The following is a 22,227-nucleotide window of genomic DNA, read 5'->3' on the forward strand; positions in this document are numbered from 1 at the left end:
GAGGAGTAGAAGGCAGGAAATAATCAAACTCAGAGCTGAAATCAACCAAGTAGAAACAAAAAGGACCATAGAAAGAATCAACAGAACCAAAAGTTGGTTCTTTGAGAAAATCAACAAGATAGATAAACCCTTAGCCAGACTAACGAGAGGACACAGAGAGTGCGTCCAAATTAACAAAATCAGAAATGAAAAGGGAGACATAACTACAGATTCAGAGGAAATTCAAAAAATCATCAGATCTTACTATAAAAACCTATATTCAACAAAACTTGAAAATCTTCAGGAAATGGCCAATTTCCTAGACAGATACCAGGTATCAAAGTTAAATCAGGAACAGATAAACCAGTTAAACAACCCCATAACTCCTAAGGAAATAGAAGCAGTCGTTAAAGGTCTCCCAACCAAAAAGAGCCCAGGTCCAGATGGGTTTAGTGCAGAATTCGATCAAACCTTCATAGAAGACCTCATACCAATATTATCCAAACTATTCCACAAAATTGAAACAGATGGAGCCCTACCGAATTCCTTCTACGAAGCCACAATTACTCTTATACCTAAACCACACAAAGACACAACAAAGAAAGAGAACTTCAGACCAATTTCCCTTATGGATATCGACGCAAAAATACTCAATAAAATTCTGGCAAACGGAATCCAAGAGCACATCAAAACAATCATCCACCATGATCAAGTAGGCTTCATCCCAGGCATGCAGGGATGGTTTAATATACGGAAAACCATCAACGTGATCCATTATATAAACAAACTGAAAGAACAGAACCACATGATCATTTCATTAGATGCTGAGAAAGCATTTGACAAAATTCAACACCCCTTTATGATAAATGTCCTGGAAAGAATAGGAATTCAAGGCCCTTACCTAAACATAGTAAAAGCCATATACAGCAAACCAGTTGCTAACCTTAAACTAAATGGAGAGAAACTTGAAGCAATCCCACTAAAATCAGGGACTAGACAAGGCTGCCCACTCTCTCCCTACTTATTCAATATAGTTCTTGAAGTTCTAGCCAGAGCAATCAGACAACAAAAGGAGATCAAGGGGATACAGATCAGAAAAGAAGAGGTCAAAATACACTATTTGCAGATGACATGATAGTATATTTAAGTGATCCCAAAAGTTCCACCAGAGAACTACTAAAGCTGATAAACAACTTCAGCAAAGTGGCTGGGTATAAAATTAACTCAAATAAATCAGTTGCCTTCCTCTATACAAAAGAGAAACAAGCCGAGAAAGAAATTAGGGAAACGACACCCTTCATAATAGACCCAAATAATATAAAGTACCTCGGAGTGACTTTAACCAAGCAAGTAAAAGATCTGTACAATAAGAACTTCAAGACACTGAGGAAAGAAATTGAAGAAGACCTCAGAAGCTGGAAAGATCTCCCATGCTCATGGATTGGCAGGATTAATATAGTAAAAATGGCCATTTTACCAAAAGCAATCTACAAATTCAATGCAATCCCCATCAAAATACCAATCCAAACCTTCAAAGAGTTAGACAGAACAATTTGCAAATTCATCTGGAATAACAAAAAACCCAGGATAGCTAAAGCTATCCTCTACAATAAAAGGACTTCAGGGGGAATCACTATCCCTGAACTCTAGCAGTATTACAGAGCAATAGTGATAAAAAAACTGCATGGTATTGGTAGAGAGACAGACAGATAGACCAATGGGATAGAATTGAAGACCCAGAAATGAACCCACACACCTATGGTCACTTGATTTTTGACAAAGGAGCCAAAACCATCCAATGGAAAAAAGATAGCATTTTCAGCAAATGGTGCTGGTTCAACTGGAGGGCAACATGTAGAAGAATGCAGATCGATCCATGCTTATCACCCTGTACAAAGCTTAAGTCCAAGTGGATCAAGGACCTCCACATCAAACCAGACACACTCAAACTAATAGAAGAAAAACTAGGGAAGCATCTGGAACACATGGGCACTGGAAAAAATTTCCTGAACAAAACACCAATGGCTTATGCTCTAAGATCAAGAATCGACAAATGGGATCTCATAAAAGTGCAAAGCTTCTGTAAGGCAAAGGACACTGTGGTTAGGACAAAACGGCAACCAACAGATTGGGAAAAGATCTTTACCAATCCTACAAAATATCCAAAATATACAAAGAACTCAAGAAGTTAGACCGCAGGGAGACAAGTAACCCTATTAAAAAATGGGGTTCAGAGCTAAACAAAGAATTCACAGCTGAAGAATGCCGAATGGCTGAGAAACACCTAAAGAATTGTTCAACATCTTTAGTCATAAGGGAAATGCAAATCAAAACAAGCTTGAGATTTCACCTCACACCAGTGAGAATGGCCAAGATCAAAAACTCAGGTGACAGCAGATGCTGGCGAGGATGTGGAGAAAGAGGAACACTCCTCCATTGTTGGTGGGATTGCAGACTGGTAAAACCATTCTGGAAATCAGTCTGGAGGTTCCTCAGAAAATTGTACATTGAACTGCCTGAGGATCCAGCTATACCTCTCTTGGGTATATATAACATATAAAAGAGACACGTGCTCCACTATGTTCATCGCAGCCTTATTTATAATAGCCAGAAACTGGAAAGAACCCAGATGCCCTTCAACAGAGGAATGGATACAGAAAATGTGGTACATCTACACAATGGAATATTACTCAGCTATCAAAAACAACGAGTTTATGAAATTCGTAGGCAAATGGTTGGAACTGGAAAATATCATCCTGAGTGAGCTAACCCAATCACAGAAAGACATACATGGTATGCACTCATTGATAAGTGGCTATTAGCCCAAATGCTTGAATTACCCTAGATCCCTATAACAAACGAACCTCAAGACGGATGATCAAAATGTGAATGCTTCACTCCTTCTTTAAATACCCTTGGCAGGGAAGGGAGAGGCAAAGATTAAAACAGAGACCGAAGGAACACCCATTCAGAGCCTGCCCCACATGTGGCCCATACATATACAGCCACCCAATTAGACAAGATGGATGAAGCAAAGAAGAGCAGACAGACAGGAGCCGGATGTAGATCGCTCCTGAGAGACACAGCCAGAATTCAGCAAATACAGAGGCGAATGCCAGCAGCAAACCACTGAACTGAGAATAGGTCCCCTGTTGAAGGAATCAGAGACAGAACTGGAAGAGCTTGAAGGGGCTCGAGACCCCAAAAGTACAACAATGTCAAGCAACCAGAGCTTCCAGGGACTAAGCCACTACCTAAAGAGTATACATGGACTGACCCTGGACTCTGACCTCATAGGTAGCAATGAATATCCTAGTAAGAGCACCAGTGGAAGGGGAAGCCCTGGGTCCTGCTAAGACTGAACCCCCAGTGAACTAGACTATGGGGGGAGGGCGGCAATGGTGGGAGGGTTGGGAGGGGAACACCCATAAGGAAGAGGAGGGGGGAGGGGGATGTTTGCCTGGAAACCGGGAAAGGGAATAACACTTGAAATGTATATAAGAAATACTCAAGTTAATAAAAAAATGGTAATAGAACATTTTTGTTCTTTTATTTATGTATTATTCTTTGACATTTCATACATATATGTGATGAATTTTAGACATTTCCCCCATTAACTTCTCTTAATTCTCTTTATCTTCCTCCTCCTCCTTTTTCCTCTCATGAAGATCTTCAAACAAAGTATATTCTTACCTTAATGTCTTTGTGAGTGTGTGAATTAATGAGGTTAATTAGGTTTGCTTTCCTTGAGTACAAATGGCGGTTATTTACTAAAACAAACAAACAAACACCCTTTGTGTCTATACCATAGTCTAGCCTAGTGTCTATTAGCTGCCCATAATCCCTCAATGAGGATTATAGCCTTATGAGCCACTCTCCCATGCACAATGAAACAGATGAGTCCAATCTTTAGAGATCATCAGTAGTAATTGTGATGGTCTGTATATATGCTTGACCAAGGCAGTGACAATATTAGCAGGTGTGGTCCTGTTGGAGTAGGTATTTCACTGTGAGTGCGGACTATAAGACCCTCACCCTAGCTGCCTGAACATTCCACTAGCAGGCTTCAGATGAAGATGTAGAGCTCTCAGCTTCTCCTGCACCATGCCTGCCTAGATGCTGCCCTGTTCCCACCTTGATGATGAAAGACTGAACCTCTGAACCTGTAAACCAGCTCAATTAAATATTGTCATTTAGGGGTTGGGGATTTAGCTCAGTGGTAGAGCGCTTGCCTAGCAAGCGCAAGACCCTGGGTTCGGTCCCCAGCTCCGAAAAAAAAATATTGTCATTTATAAGACTTGCCTCGGTCATGGTATCTGCTCACAGCAGTAAAACCCTAACTAAGACAATAACCAAAGGTGCAGTGACTTCATGAGATGTCCAGAAGACACTACATTACAGTCTTTCCCCCATACAACAAGCTCTTATATTCTTTCCTGTTCCTTTTCTAAAATGTTCTCGGAGCCTTGGAAATGGTAGTAATCATGCTTTGTTCAGTATCAGTCAGTCAGTAGTCCCCATGATTTGACCTGTTGTAGGATTGCATTAGTTCTTACAAGTGAAAAATGAAGCTTCAACCAATAAAGTTTGAGAGAAGGAGTTATCTATGTGTATAAACAAAAGTGTGTGGAAAGCAATTTGACACCAGTTCACAACACAAAAATACTAGGTTTCCCCACAGGTTATATAGCATCCGTCAACCACAGGTTCTTGAACAAGGGTACAGTACCATACATTAATTCCCTCCTGTGGAACACTCTTCTAGTTCAAACGGAAAGTGGTTATGTACCCCTATGGTAGTCATGCCATCTTTGCACTTCTAGATATATACATATTGCCAGAAAACTCATTATTCTAACTCTATGGGTTCACAGGAATGTAGGAGAGTTGATGACGTTTCACCTTCATCAGCCGGAACAGCACCTTCTAGCATTGTGAAAGCTAACTATGAGGGAAGAAACTTCTGCCTAATTTTCATTGTCCTGAACCCAATTTTGTGGTAATTTTAACAATCAATCATTTCTTATAATCTAGTTCTAGGGAACAATAAAAACATTGACAATATCCTGTGATATTTCATAAGCTGCCTATGAGGCCTCTTTGGCCAAGAGTTCATAGAGGGTTTTTACACACTGGTACCTGGAATTTTCAAAGAAAAATTAATTGCATTTGTATTCTGAGAGAAATACATAGCAAGATCAACTGAGGATACACTTAATGAGAGAGATTTATTTTATTTTCTTTTTGGGTATTTTAGGAGAGGTGAAATTTATTTAGCCATTCTTTAAAAAGTTTGAAAGAGTAATTGATTCAGGCACAAATGTGTTATAGAAAATTAATATTATACACTTTATTTTGTCTCATGGTTTCTCTTCAAAATTATGTTTAACTACCTTTCCATGACTACACACAATTTCAAACACGTGACATGAAGTCATTCCTTCACAATCTTCTCACTTAAGGATGGGAAATCTGAGAAAAATCACAACTTTTTAAAAAAAAGTTCAATCTACAAATAGTGACATTTTACTGTTAAACCAAACAACGTGTATAATAAATTTAACTATACTCACTCAAAAGAGATAAAGTCAAATGGAAAATTGTAAGCCAATGTGTAAACCAAATGTGGAGCAATGAAAAGTAAATAACTTCTACTCAAGTTCAATCAATTGTTGAAGACAATAGTTTTGCTGGCTATGTTGTCTTAATAACGTATGTTTTTCTGTTCTGTTTCTCACTCATTTTCAAATAAATTACTCTAATTTCTATTAGGTACTTTTGTCTGTAAACCAAGGCAAGATGTTTTTACATTAAAGTAAAATTCCATGACTGCTAAATGAAAACCACTGATTTAACAAGACTTATAGAATTGTTTACTAAAGGGGTGGCTATATCTAGGTGTAAGTTTTAAGAGTTTGATTCAAATGGAGGATGATCCAGGATAGAATGAAATTCATAATAAGTAGGCTTAGCATAGTACAAATGAATGATACAAGACTAGCAAAAGGAAAATATGAACGTAACTGACTTTAGTTAATAGTGTTGTATCTAAACACTAATTGAAGAAGGATTACTGGTATACAAATATGTTCTCTTTGCTTCATATTGTGTTTTTGCTAGCCATTGAAATATCAATTTATTTATATACTAAAGTGAAAAAGTATGCTTACATTTTATAAATGACAACACTCCAAATTCTTCCTCTGAGGTGAAAAACATGCCTGAGGATCCAGCTATACCTCTCTTGGGCATATATCCAAAAGATGCCCCAACATATAAAAAAGACATGTGCTCCACTATGTTCATAGCAGCCTTATTTATAATAGCCAGAAGCTGGAAAGAACCCAGATGCCTTTCAACAGAGGGATGGATACAGAAAATGGATACATCTACACAATGGAATATTACTCAGCTATCAAAAACAATGACTTTATAAAATTTGTAGGCAAATGGTTGGAACTAGAAAATATCATCCTGAGGGAGGTAACCCAATCACAGAGAAACACACATGGTATGCACTCATTGATAAGTGGCTATTAGCCCAAATGCTTGAATTACCCTAGATGCCTAGAACACATGAAACTCAAGACGGATGATCAAAATGTGAATGCTTCACTCCTTCTTTAAAGGGGGAACAAGAATACCCTTGACAGGGAATAGAGAGGCAAAGATTAAAACAGAGACAGAAGGAACACCCATTCAGAGCCTGCCCCACATGTGGCCCATACATATACAGCCACCCAATTAGACAAGATGGATGAAGCAAAGAAGTGCAGGCCGACAGGAGCCGGATGTAGATCTCTCCTGAGAGACACAGCAAGAATATAACAAATACAGAGGCGAATGCCAGCAGCAAACCACTGAAGTGAGAATAGGACCCCCGTTGAAGGAATCAGAGAAAGAACTGGAAGAGCTTGAAGGGGCTCGAGACCCCTTATGAACAACAATGCCAAGCACCAGAGCTTCCAGGGACTAAGTCACTACCTAAAGACTATACATGGACTGACCCTGGACTCTGACCTCATAGGTAGCAATGAATATCCTAGTAAGATCATCAGTGTAAGGGGAAGCCCTGGATCCTGCTAAGACTGAACGTGATTGTTGGGGGGAGGGCGGCAGTGGGGGGAGGATGGGGAGGGGAACACCCATAAAGAAGGGGAAGGGGAGGGATTAGGGGGATGTTGGCCCATAAACCGGGAAAGGGAGTAACACTCGAAATGTAAATAAGAAATACTCAAGTTAAAAAAAAAAGAATGGAGGAATCTAAACTAGAACTAGAATATCTAGTTATAATTAGAATATCTAGAATAAAATTGTATAGAATATGACTACATCCAGAAGTTATTATGAAAATCATATACATAAATTTGAATATAAACTAAAATGTTTACTTATGTTGATTTAACTGAATTGATCACTATCTAGTATATGCAGGAATCATAACCTCAATTTGAAACTTCTAATTTGCACATATGTAAAGAAGAAAGTAAAGACTTTTGATATTTTTATAGCAATGATTAAATCAGTCCCGCGGAATATTTTCACAGGCTCCAACTTTCATCCTTTTCCCACGACTTCAGACAACCATTGATCTTTCTATCTCTATAGTTTTCATTTTCCTTAAATCATGGAACCATGATTACACATTCTATGGATATCTTGTTTGTAGGATGATGCCATAGAGGTGAAGGCAGGTACAAGATAGAATGAGGCCTTCAGTGGACAAGAAGGAAGGATGGGTAAGAGAAAAATTTGAGGGAAGAGGAGGAGACTGAAGTGGGAGGACACTGGAGAAGGAAGTCACTGAGAGAACATGGAGACTGATGTTTTAAGTTTCCACTCTGTAACTTTATAGGTTATTATGAATGCTCTTAAGGGATGGATGTGTATAGGGCTTTGTGTGTCTTGGTGGGCAATTATATCTCATCAATTGGATCAGAGGTTGTTGTACTGTGTGTTCTTTCATGTGACGATATGAGTTCTAAAGAGTATGTGGTAGCTAGTGACAGTAGGCTGCCACAGAATTGGGATGTATATTTTTGACATGGTGGCAGCCTGACTTGGGAACTTGATGGGTATAGAGATTGTTGCCAGGCTCAGATCGAGGCCATCAGCAGTGTGATATGGAATGGAGCAAAGCAGGTAAGAGGCTTTGCTGACTGAGATTAAGATATCTATCAGATATCTTGGGGCACTGTTGTGCCGGATCTAATAGGGGTGAAAGACAGCTTTTTCTTTTTTTATAATTTTATAGCAACACTTGCAGACTGACATCTTCTCATAAAAAGATATCTGAGTATCTTTCCTATTTAAGTAGACTACTTCTACTATTGAGTAATATTTTATTACATTGAAAGTTTCGGGAAGCATCAACAAACTTACGAAGCATTCATATGTAAAGTTTTTGTGGGAATAAGTTTTCATCTGCATAAATGCCAAGAATCACACAATTTCGGATTCATGTTATGTGAACAAGAAAATATTTAAAATTGTAAGACATAGAAATACTGACCTCTAAACAAGTGGATAGAAAGTTTCTGTGGCTTCATATTTTCCCCAGTATTTGATGATAATTTAAAATATTTAGGTGTTTCCACATAGAGTCTTTGCACACACATTTTTGGTACTAGAAGGTACTCTTGCTACTGAAGGAGAACCATAAACACCAACACAGGGACAAATGCTTTGATCTATAATAGTGCCCAGGCTGCTGGATATGCTAGTGCAATAGTGTTACAAGGCTTGTGGGAGTAAACAACCAGTGTCAAATTTCACTTAAAGGCTACTCCACAAGATGGAACCCATACACAATATTGCTTAGGTGACAAATAACGTGAAAGCAGGTGCAAAGAAACCTTTGGGGAAATCAAATACTGTTGTTCTAAAACAAACAAAAACATATCAATAAAATCATTAAATGATTCTTATGACATTCTGCTATGTTCATAGATCAGTGTCTTTCTCGACCATCATAATGCTTCCTCCTGCAGAAGATGGTAACATATTCAGAGATCCATAACCACACATTATGAAGAGAACACTCAGCCACAAGAGGATGTCTCCATCAAATACCTTCCCTTACATGTCAGAAACAATACAGAAGAGCTTGTAGAAAGAATATAAGAGTCAAAGGGGATGGAAGGCACCAGACACAAGGCCCTCTTCATCATGCACATGTGAACTCACAGAGACTGAGGCAGAGTGCACAGGGCTTGTATGGATCTGCACCAAACAAGGTCCTAAAACTGAATGGAAAAATAGACACATGCCCATCCATCCATCCATCCATCCATCCATCCATCCATCCATCCATCCATCCATCCATCCATCCATCTATCCATCCATCTATCCATCTATCTATCTATCTATCTATCTATCTATCTATCTATCTATCTATCTATCTATCTATCTAGTGTGTGTGTTTGTGTTATATTTCTCTCTCTTTTTACCCTATAGGTCCAATGTGTGTATATAGTGGCTTCCAATTTAGTGTTTTTTATGAGATGCCTGACTGAGTGGCCGAACAAGTGAGTCTCTGCATTTGTTTTTATTTCTTATACCCTTTTAAGATTATTTTCCTAGCTTTTGTTTATTTTCTCCAATTTTAGTATGTTATTTTTTGTTTCATTTTTTAAATGTTATTTTATTGTTATCCCTTAGAGGACTCTTTATTTTCCAATAAGAGACTAAAAGGGGGCAGACACAGATGGGAGGAGAGGACTGGAGGAACTGAAAGACACAGAGAGAGGGGAAACCATAATTGTTATGTATTCTGAGAGGACAAAAAAGCTACTTTCAATTAAAAGAAAAAACAGTATTAAAAATTTAAATTAGATATTTCAGTACATGTACAGTTGTATCTTTTAATATTGATTTTTAGTGATATAGATGTTAAATGTATTCATGTTTTTTAGTGAATTAAGGTGCCATTAGATACTTTGCCCATTATTAAGTAGGCTTATTTTCTGATTGTTTAATTAAGGATTGCTTATGTGTCTTATAAAATATTATCAAAATTTCTGGATTTTTTATTATCTACATGGAGATATTTTTGGTCATTTTGAAAAATCTAACGTGAATAGTATTTCAGTTCAGAAACAATTAATGAGGAACTTGTTTTTGTTGTTGTTATTCTGAAAGATGTATTGCATTTGAGACTGACCAGGAATCAGAACAAAGGATATTAGGAAGTGAAATAAAATCAATTCATCATTGACTTCACTAACATATTGTATCTTATCTTGTTACAACAACAGCAGCCACAGCAAGAGAGAAAAAAAACTTTAATAATTCTTTCCAAAACTGAGTTGAAATACATTAATGATAATAAAACCTCCTTTTGTCAATAGTTACATTCTTAAAATTAGACTGATTTTTATTATTCTGCTTCACTTATTTTTCTAAATTAATCATTTTATTTGTTTACATTTCAACTTATATCCCCCTTCCTGGTTACCCCTACAAAACCCCCTCACTCCATCCCCCCTCCCTCCTCTTCTTTGCCTCTATGAGGGTGCTCCCCCACCTGCCAATCCCCTCTTGCCTCAGCGCCCTAGCATTCCCCTGCCCTGGGTTATCTGGCCTACACAGAACCAATGGCCTCCCATCCCAGTGATGCAGATAAGGGCATCCTCTGCTACCTATGCAGTTGGAGTCAGGGGTCCCTTCATGTGTACTCTTTGATTGGTGGATTAGTCCCTGAGAGCTGTGGGTGGTTTAGTTAGTTGATTTTGATTTTCCTTTGGGCTTGAAATCCCCTTTCCCTCCTTCAGTCCTTCTAGCTCTTCCAGTGGGGTCCCCAGTCTCAGTCTGATAGCTGGCTATGAGTATCTGAATCTGTATTGGTCAGGTGCTGGTAGAACCTCTCAAGAACAGCCATACCAGGCTCCTGTCAGCAAGCACTTCTTGGCATCAACAATAGTGTGGAAGTTTGTTGTCTGCAGATGGTATGGATCCCTAGGTGGTTAGCCTTTTCTTCAGCCTCTGCTCCATTTTTTGTCCCTGTCTTTTTGGGCAGGAACATTTCTCAGAATACCCATGATGCAACCCACAATGCATATGGAGCTGAAGAAGAAGGAAGACCAAAGTGTGGATGCTTCAATCCTACATAGAATGGGGAGCAAAACAATTATGGGAAGTAGAGGGTAGAAGGGACCTGAGAAGGAGAAGGGAGGGTGAGGAAAAAGAGGCAGGGGGATGATCAGATTTTGGAAAAGACAGGAGAGAAATACAGAGGGTCAGGAAATGGAATAGAAAGTTATAGCAGTGGGGGATGGAGAATTGGGGATAGCCACTAGAAAGTCCCAGATGTCAGGGAAGGGAAAAGTTCTCAGGACTTAACAGGGATGACTTTAGCTGAAATACACAACAAAGGGGAAATACCTGTAGAGAGAATAGATAGGGCTGGCCCCTAGTTGAAGGATGGGGCCAGCCACACATCTATTTCACTTCTTTATGAATAACATAATATAGTGTTATACCACTCATCGTGAAGTATTAAATAAATTTTGTTTAAAAAGCATAAGGGAAAATTAATTTTTATAAAGATGTTGAAGATGATTTTTTCATCTTAACAAATTTGGTTTAAAATATCTTGTTATTTATGTTGTTTTTAGTTAAAAACATGTTGGATTTTATATTTTATACATATATGAAATAGAAATAACCCATCACCTCATAATTGAGGGAGAATTAATATCCCCAAAAGATGACTGCTCTGTTTATTCAATACAAAATGGTTAGCCCAAAATTTGATACACACAAACAACAAAGATGAATTGAGCAGGCTGTATTCATATATTTGTGCATAAATACATGTTACTTTAATTTTAAGAAAGAAATAACATCTTTAGAATTTAGTGAAATTATTTAGAAATAAGAAATGAAACAAATGAAGTAAAGTGATTATTTTATAACTTAATGGGCTAATTCTTTCAACTTTAATGCAATCAATGTATTCTCTTTTCAATGAGATAAAAGAATGAATAATGGATAATGAATAACCCTATGTACTCCAAAATCTAATCAAAAGCTAAAAATGACTATTTTTTAAACAAAGGACTATTCTGCAGTAGAAAATGAGTTATAATAAATAGATATTCTGACTTTGCCATGAAGATTTTATTATCCTCAAGATAAAAATTTTCTTCCATTTCTGTATGCACTAAAGCCAGATACTTTACCAGTAGGAGTTTAAGTTAAATAAAAAGATAATACTCATAAACTTCAAATCTTATCAGTATTGCCAACTTATAGATGTTATTTCTGGCTATAAATGAGACTAAATACACTGGAAAAAAAGCTGTTTTATAATCAATATTTTTAATGTTTTACAGCTTAAAGAGTTGAAAATACTTTCAATTTTTGGAATATTAGTGTAAAACAAAATCCCAACACTAATCAGTGAATTGTAGGAAATAGAGTTGTGCACAGGCTATTGGGATGAAAGGAAGATAGTGTCAGCAGATGAATCACATATTGTAGCAATATCAAGAACAGTAAAGCAAATTGAGCCCTGGAACTGCGCTATATGAATATATAACACACTCTAGGTAAAAAATTGACCAGTGTGGCTAGATCGAAATGGTTATCCCTACTCAACTTCAATAGGAAAAAACAGATTGAAAAAGGAAACCAAATATTACTAAAGAGCATGATATTCTACTCATGCTTAAATATATTCAGCTAACAAATATAAAAATCTTCTGCCAGAACTATTCAGGACCAAATAATTTTTACTCTAAGTTAAACAACAACAGTAATAATTCCAACAACAACAACAACAACAACAACAACAACAACAACAACAACAACAACAACAGAACCTTCGCATGACATAGCTACTTTTCTATGTCCATGACAAGACACAGGGCCAAGGCTATTTATAAAGGAAAGCTATTATTTGGGGCTTACCATTATAGACACTTATAAGTCATAACTATCATGGCTGTGAGCATGGCAACAGACTGGTAGACATGGTACTGGAGGAATAGCTCTAAATTCAAAACTTGGTCCACAATTAGGAAGAAGAGAGAAAGGAAAGAGAGGGGATGGGGCTAATTGGAAATGGTAGAAGGCTGAGGAAAACACTTAATTATTCTTCAGTGGCACCCCTTCTCCAACAAGACCATACTTCGTAATTTTTCCCAAATATGTCCCTCAACTAGGTACTGAGTAAACATAGCTTATAGGGTATATTCTCATTTAAATCACTATACAATGTAAGTTTACATATACGTTTTGACTTAGAAGATTATTCTGCAGTGGAAACTATGTATACATTTATATTACCTGGTTACATGAAGCAAAAATGATTGAAAAATCCTCTTAATAAGAAATATAATTATTTAAAGTGTAATTATAATCAGAAAGTAAATGAGAAATCTTTCCTTACCTTATTATTTCTTTATTATTTCTTTTTTTCATTTTTTCCATCTTTATTAACTTGAGTATTTATTTACATTTCGATTGCTATTCCCCTTCCCGGGTTCTGGGACAACATCCCCCTATACCCTCCCCCTCTCCTTCTCTATGGTTGTTCCCCTCCCCATCCTTCCCCCATTACCGCCCCCCCAACAACACCTTCACCGGGGGTTCAGTCTTGGCAGCACCAAGGGCTTCCCCTTCCACTGGTGCTCTTACTAGGCTATTCATTGCTACCTATGAGTTTGGAGCCCAGCATCAGTCCATGTATAGTCTTTAGGTAGTGGCTTAGTCACTGGAAGCTCTGGTTGCTTGGCTTTGTTGTTCATATGGGGTTTTGAGCCCCTCCAACCTCTTTCAGTCCTTTCTCTGATTCCTTCAGCGGGGGTCCCGTTCTCAGTTCAGTGGTTTGCTGCTGGCATTCGCTTCTGTATTTGCTGTATTCTGGCTTTGTCTCTCAGGAGAGATCTACATCCGGTTCCTGTCGGCCTGCACTCCTTTGCTTCATCCATCTTGTCTAATTGGGTGGCTGTATATGTATGGGCCACATGTGGGGCAGGCTCTGAATGGGTGTTCCTTCTGCTTCTGTTCTAAACTTTGCCTCCCTATTCCCTCCCAAGGGTATTAGTACACTTTCCTTCTGCTGAGAACTGTGACCTCAAACCTTTAGCTGTGTCAGTTACTCAGGGTGCATATTTGAAGCTAGTTCTGTTGTCCTGAACCCTAGGTACACAGGAATCAATGGAGGGGTATGCCTCCTTAAAGCAACTTAAACCAGAATTGCAGCTAGACACTTTTGGTTGAGAAGAATGTATGAACAAGTTTGAAATGCTGTTTACACATGGTAAGATGGTATTTATTTATTTATTTATTTATTTATTTACTTATTCATTCATTCATTCATTCATTTTACCAATTTAAACACTTAAAATTTCCCTTAGTGCAATGACCATATCAAACCAGGATAATTGCTAAGCTATAATTTCATGCTGCTCAAAACTGTGCATTTGAAATCTTAATATCTTAAACAGTAATTTGTAAGTTCTATGTTACTATCCACTTGCATTAAGCCCTGGTACTTATTATGGAAGAATGTAAAGTATTTGATTTGATGATAAATCACAGCTTGGAAAGTAGATCTATATTTATCAAACTATCAATCAAAAGCTACACATGGGGCATTTTGTTTTTATACGAGTTCAGTATCTAAATACTGTATTCTTTTTCATGCTCTAATATGTTTCCAGTTATTTAACTTTACTCAATTTTATTCTGATGTCTTCTGAGTGGAAGAAAGAGTGCAGGTAGAATGGTAAGAACCAGAATCATGACACAGCTGCACAGTGAGTGTTGATTGGAAAGTAGAGCCCCATGCACTCATGGTCTAATTTTAAAAAAATTTGTATTTTCCTGAGCAAATATTTAACTAATTTGCATTTATTTCCTTTATCTGTAAAATAGCAATAATGATATTCTATGATTTTACTTGATTGAGTTGTGAGAAACTAAAGTTCTTGAGATTTGTAACTCAACACCTGAAATCTAGGTATATCCTAGATTATACCTTTTTATATTTGACTATCTTGAAAGAAAATATTCATATGTTGGTAGATACTCATACATGCTCTATCAAAATATTGCTCAACTATTTGTTTTATATGAATGTAATTTTTAGCTATTAAAATATGAGTTTATGAAGGGAATAGATAAGTGATGCTAATGTCTGGTGATTGCTACATATAACTAGACTGAGAATTAGTGTTGGAAGAACCAGAAGAATTTGGAAAGCAAGAAATCTGTATGTGGACATGTAACTTCACTGAATTTGAATCAAAGATAAAGTGAGTTGAACCAGACATTTAAAACATATGGAATTTTAGCATTCAAGGGGGGATGAGAAGGAGGTGTCTGCTAAGCCTGAGAATAAGCTCAGCTGTGAAATATGATATGTAATCAACCACGTGGTGCAGCTGTCCTTAAGACTTGGGTCAGTGTTTCTCCTGCTTCTCTTCCTCCTTCTCTTCTTTCCTATCTCTGTCATCTATGCGTTTACAAGTTACACGGTTCTTAAACATATATCCATTGCTTTTTATTACATTCAGTGCAATGCAAGTCACAAAAATGGGAATATGTCCAATGTAACTCCTTGACAGTGTAATAGAAGTTCACTGATAACAAAGATTTACTACATTATTATACTTTAATGATTATTCTTTGTAATTAAAAATCCCTTGGATTTTATATAATGAGAATGTGTAAAGTTTGAAAGCTCAAAGTTTGTTTCTCCTAAGACATGGTTCTCTTCATTACTTGGAACTTTTTATCTACCACAAACTAATTTACTTGATTTTATGTATGAGTGTCTGCATGCACCTGGAGGTATATATTTGCACCACACACAAGCCTTGTTTGTGAAGGGCAAAAGAGGCTATCAGATCTTATAGAACTCTAGTTACAGGAAGCTGAGAACTGGCATGGGGGTTCTGGGATCCAAACCTGGATCCTGTGAAAAAGATTCAGGTATATTTACCTGCTGAGTCATCTCTCCAGTTATGGAACTGTACTTCAGTACTGGAGTATTGGAGTAGTCATGCAGTGAAGTTAACTCAGAGGCTATCTCCTAATCCCAATGGAACTCTGGCTACTTCTTTTACTTGTCTTCAATAACTCATTGGTGTTTTAGGTTTTGTATTTGAAAACAGAAGGAAATATGATTATATGAGCAACTCACTGCCTTGTAAAACAAATCAAATATAACATCATTCTGTGATACTCTGTAAGATAAAAAATGCATTTTAATGTTCCTATAACTGTTGAATTTACATCTATAAGTTTTACATTTCTTCTAATTTGGTAATGTGGGTACCAGTCTATAGGCAATGTATGATTTCTTCAGTACACACAACATTTCACAATATCTGTTAATGGTCCATTTCTTTTCTCTCTATAGGATCTAAGACAATGTCTCATATGTACAATATATTGTTGAATCATGGTATTGGAATAGTTTTAAAGTACACAGTATAACATAGAGGATTAAATTCTAGAATTGAAAAATAAAGATAAGGTTTAAACTTACCCTCTGTGTTTATTGATACAATGACTGAAAAGAACTTTAAATTCTGAAATGTTCTTTTGCTCAGTCCTGAGGTCCAGGCACTGATGTATAGTACTCATTGATTACTCTGATAAAAATCACAAACAAATGCATGAAACAGAAACAATCTTATTGACTCAATAAAGCTCACTCAATAACTTATTTTGCATAATTACCTCTTTCTTTGTTAAGTATATGTGGAATACTTATTCCCTGATGATTAGAGCTCTGGCAAATATTGACTACTAACTAAGAAAACTAAAGACATGTTCTCTTTATAAAATACTTATCATCTATGGAGAGAAATGTCACAAAATAAACTTATTAATGAGTAAGAGTTATCTAGAAGAAAGGAATATAGTTTAATGCAAAACATTGAACTGAAATTTTAATGGAAGTAACAGGGCAGGGTCTGAATGGAAAAAAATATTACCTAGGAGGGTAATGAAAATGCACAAAGGCCAGTTGGCTAACAGCCAATTCTTTAAATCATATGGTGCAAATAATAGGAGGAAGAGCATCAGAGATGAAAAGGCAAGGATGCTTTTGTAAAATACAGGGAAGAATTTAGTGACTATCCTAATAGAAATGGAAATAAATGTTTGGTTTCCTGTTTAGGCCAAAATTTCATAATCAAAGATAGGTGAAAGGTAAGCAGGAAAAAGGCAGGCAGGCAGAGAAGGAGGTAGGCAAGCAAGCAGGAACTGAGAGAAGGAGAGAGGGATTGAGGAGGGAGGAAAGGAAGTTTTTGAAATCATCAAAGTGCCTTACATATAATTTTTTGTAAGCTATTTTATGTGCTGGTCTTCAACAATAATAATAGCAATTAAAATAATAAAAAGTTCACTTAATTAACTGTAAATTTTAGATATACTTCAAAATAAAAGTGTTTAGCTTCACCAACCCTGTGACCACATTTGTATTTTCTTTCATTTTGTGACTGATACATGAAATCACAAATTAAACTATTTACTAAATAAACTACCACTTGTTCATTAGTACCCACACAGCCATTCGTCTTCCCTTAACAGATCACTTTTCTTCACCTATTGCACCAAATATTTTGTTGATATTTGAATACATTTCTTGCTAATATGTATACAAAATTATACTACTGATCCTTCCTATGTTTTCTAGTATGTATATCTTAAGCAAAGTAGCTGCAAAGTGTGCATATAAATTGCACAATTAATATGTCAAGTGTGCGGCTCACACACATTCTTTTTTTTTTTTTTTTTTTTTTTGTGAAGCAAGTGGTTTATTTACCCTTTGAGCATCTCCGCAGTCCTAGATGCTTGTTCTTTTTTTTTTTTTTTTTTTTTTTTTTTTTTTTTTTTTTTTTATTAACTTGAGTATTTCTTATATACATTTCGAGTGTTATTCCCTTTCCCGGTTTCCGGGCAAACATCCCCCTCCCCCCTCCCCTTCCTTATGGGTGTTCCCCTCCCAACCCTCCCACCATTGCCGCCCTCCCCCCATAGACTAGTTCACTGGGGGTTCAGTCTTAGCAGGACCCAGGGCTTCCCCTTCCACTGGTGCTCTTACTAGGATATTCATTGCTACCTATGGGGTCAGAGTCCAGGGTCAGTCCATGTATAGTCTTTAGGTAGTGGCTTAGTCCCTGGAAGCTCTGGTTGCTTGGCATTGTTGTACTTTTGGGGTCTCGAGCCCCTTCAAGCTCTTCCAGTTCTTTCTCTGATTCCTTCAATAGGGGACCTATTCTCAGTTCAGTGGTTTGCTGCTGGCATTCGCCTCTGTATTTGCTGTATTCTGGCTGTGTCTCTCAGGAGCGATCTACATCCGGCTCCTGTCGGTCTGCACTTCTTTGCTTCATCCATCTTGTCTAATTGGGTGGCTGTATATGTATGGGCCAAATGTGGGACAGGCTCTGAATGGGTGTTCCTTCAGTCTCTGTTTTAATCTTTGCCTCTCCCTTCCCTGCCAAGGGTATTCTTTTTCCTCATTTAAAGAAGGAGTGAAGCATTCACATTTTGATCATCCGTCTTGAGTTTCGTTTGTTCTAGGGATCTAGGGTAATTCAAGCATTTGGGCTAATAGCCACTTATCAATGAGTGCATACCATGTATGTCTTTCTGTGATTGGGTTAGTTCACTCAGGATGATATTTTCCAGTTCCAACCATTTGCCTACGAATTTCATAAACTCGTTGTTTTTGATAGCTGAGTAGTATTCCATTGTGTAGATGTACCACATTTTCTGTATCCATTCATCTGTTGAAGGGCATCTGGGTTCTTTCCATTTTCTGGCTATTATAAATAAGGCTGCGATGAACATAGTGGAGCACGTGTCTCTTTTATATGTTGAGGCATCTTTTGGGTATATGCCCAAGAGAGGTATAGCTGGATCCTCAGGCAGTTCAATGTCCAATTTTCTGAGGAACCTCCAGACTGATTTCCAGAATGGTTTTACCAGTCTGCAATCCCACCAACAATGGAGGAGTGTTCCTCTTTCTCCACAACCTCGCCAGCATCTGCTGTCACCTGAGTTTTTGATCTTAGCCAATCGCACTGGTGTGAGGTGAAATCTCAGGGTTGTTTTGATTTGCATTTCCCTTATGACTAAAGATGTTGAACATTTCTTTAGGTGTTTCTCAGCCATTCGGCATTCCTCAGCTGTGAATTCTTTGTTTAGCTCTGAACCCCATTTTTTAATAGGGTTATTTGTTTCCCTGCGGTCTAACTTCTTGAGTTCTTTGTATATTTTGGATATAAGGCCTCTATCTGTTGTAGGGTTGGTAAAGATCTTTTCCCAATCTGTTGGTTGCCGTTTTGTCCTAACCACAGTGTCCTTTGCCTTACAGAAGCTTTGCAGTTTTATGAGATCCCATTTGTCAATTCTTGATCTTAGAGCATAAGCCATTGGTGTTTTGTTCAGGAAATTTTTTCCAGTGCCCATGTGTTCCAGATGCTTCCCTAGTTTTTCTTCTATTAGTTTGAGTGTGTCTGGTTTGATGTGGAGGTCCTTGATCCACTTCGACTTAAGCTTTGTACAGGGTGATAAGCATGGATCGATCTGCATTCTTCTACATGTTGACCTCCAGTTGAACCAGCACCATTTGCTGAAAATGCTATCTTTTTTCCATTGGATGGTTTTGGCTCCTTTGTCAAAAATCAAGTGACCATAGGTGTGTGGGTTCATTTCTGGGTCTTCAATTCTATTCCATTGGTCTATCTGTCTGTCTCTGTACCAATACCATGCAGTTTTTATCACTATTGCTCTGTAATACTGCTTGAGTTCAGGGATAGTGATTCCCCCTGAAGTCCTTTTATTGTTGAGGATAGCTTTAGCTATCCTGGGTTTTTTGTTATTCCAGATGAATTTGCAAATTGTTCTGTCTAACTCTTTGAAGAATTGGATTGGTATTTTGATGGGGATTGCATTGAATCTGTAGAGTGCTTTTGGTAAAATGGCCATTTTTACTATATTAATCCTGCCAATCCATGAGCATGGGAGATCTTTCCATCTTCTGAGGTCTTCTTCAATTTCTTTCTTCAGTGTCTTGAAGTTCTTATTGTACAGATCTTTTACTTGCTTGGTTAAAGTCACACCGAGGTACTTTATATTATTTGGGTCTATTATGAAGGGTGTCGTTTCCCTAATTTCTTTCTCGGCTTGTTTCTCTTTTGTATAGAGGAAGGCAACTGATTTATTTGAGTTAATTTTATACCCAGCCACTTTGCTGAAGTTGTTTATCAGCTTTAGTAGTTCTCTGGTGGAACTTTTGGGATCACTTAAATATACTATCATATCATCTGCAAATAGTGATATTTTGACCTCTTCTTTTCCGATCTGTATCCCTTTGATCTCCTTTTGTTGTCTGATTGCTCTGGCTATAACTTCAAGAACTATATTGAATAAGTAGGGAGAGAGTGGGCAGCCTTGTCTAGTCCCTGATTTTAGTGGGATTGCTTCAAGTTTCTCTCCATTTAGTTTAATGTTAGCAACTGGTTTGCTGTATATGGCTTTTACTATGTTTAGGTATGGGCCTTGAATTCCTATTCTTTCCAGGACTTTTATCATGAAGGGGTGTTGAATTTTGTCAAATGCTTTCTCAGCATCTAATGAAATGATCATGTGGTTCTGTTCTTTCAGTTTGTTTATATAATGGATCACGTTGATGGTTTTCCGTATATTAAACCATCCCTGCATGCCTGGGATGAAGCCTACTTGATCATGGTGGATGATTGTTTTGATGTGCTCTTGAATTCGGTTTGCCAGAATTTTATTGAGTATTTTTGCGTCGATATTCATAAGGGAAATTGGTCTGAAGTTCTCTTTCTTTGTTGTGTCTTTGTGTGGTTTAGGTATAAGAGTAATTGTAGATTCGTAGAAGGAATTCGGTAGGGCTCCATCTGTTTCAATTTTGTGGAATAGTTTGGATAATATTGGTATGACGTCTTCTATGAAGGTTTGATAGAATTCTGCACTAAACCCATCTGGACCTGGGCTCTTTTTGGTTGGGAGACCTTTAATGACTGCTTCTATTTCCTTAGGAGTTATGGGGTTGTTTAACTGGTTTATCTGTTCCTGATTTAACTTTGATACCTGATATCTGTCTAGGAAATTGTCCATTTCCTGAAGATTTTCAAATTTTGTTGAATATAGGTTTTTATAGTAAGATCTGATGATTTTTTGAATTTCCTCTGAATCTGTAGTTATGTCTCCCTTTTCATTTCTGATTTTGTTAATTTGGACGCACTCTCTGTGTCCTCTCGTTAGTCTGGCTAAGGGTTTATCTATCTTGTTGATTTTCTCAAAGAACCAACTTTTGGTCCTGTTGATTCTTTCTATGGTCCTTTTTGTTTCTACTTGGTTGATTTCAGCTCTGAGTTTGATTATTTCCTGCCTTCTACTCCTCCTGGGTGTATTTGCTTCTTTTTGTTCTAGAGCTTTTAGGTGTGCTGTCAAGCTGCTGACATATGCTCTTTCCTGTTTCTCTCTGCAGGCACTCAGCGCTATGAGTTTTCCTCTTAGCACAGCTTTCATTGTGTCCCATAAGTTTGAGTATGTTGTATCTTCATTTTCATTAAATTCTAAAAAGTTTTTAATTTCTTTCTTTATTTCTTCCTTGACCAGGTTATCATTGAGTAGAGCATTGTTCAATTTCCACGTATATGTGGGCATTCTTCCCTTATTGTTATTGAAGACCAGTTTTAGGCCGTGGTGGTCCGATAGCACGCATGGGATTATTTCTATCTTTCTGTACCTGTTGAGGCCCGTTTTTTGACCAATTATATGGTCAATTTTGGAGAAAGTACCATGAGGAGCTGAGAAGAAGGTATATCCTTTTGCTTTAGGATAGAATGTTCTATAAATATCCGTTAAGTCCATTTGGCTCATGACTTCTCTTAGTCTGTCGACATCACTGTTTAATTTCTGTTTCCATGATCTGTCCATTGATGAGAGTGGGGTGTTGAAATCTGCCACTATTATTGTGTGAGGTTCAATGTGTGTTTTGAGCTTTAGTAAGGTTTCTTTTACGTATGTAGGTGCCCTTGTATTTGGGGCATAGATATTTAGGATTGAGAGTTCATCTTGGTGGATTTTTCCTTTGATGAATATGAAGTGTCCTTCCTTATCTTTTTTGATGACTTTTAGTTGGAAATTGATTTTATTTGATATTAGAATGGCTACTCCAGCTTGCTTCTTCTGACCATTTGCTTGGAAAGTTGTTTTCCAGCCTTTCACTCTGAGGTAGTGTCTGTCTTT

The sequence above is a fragment of the Rattus norvegicus genome, chromosome 11 (assembly GCF_036323735.1).
Source record: "Rattus norvegicus strain BN/NHsdMcwi chromosome 11, GRCr8, whole genome shotgun sequence".
Classification (NCBI taxonomy): Eukaryota; Metazoa; Chordata; class Mammalia; order Rodentia; family Muridae; genus Rattus; species Rattus norvegicus.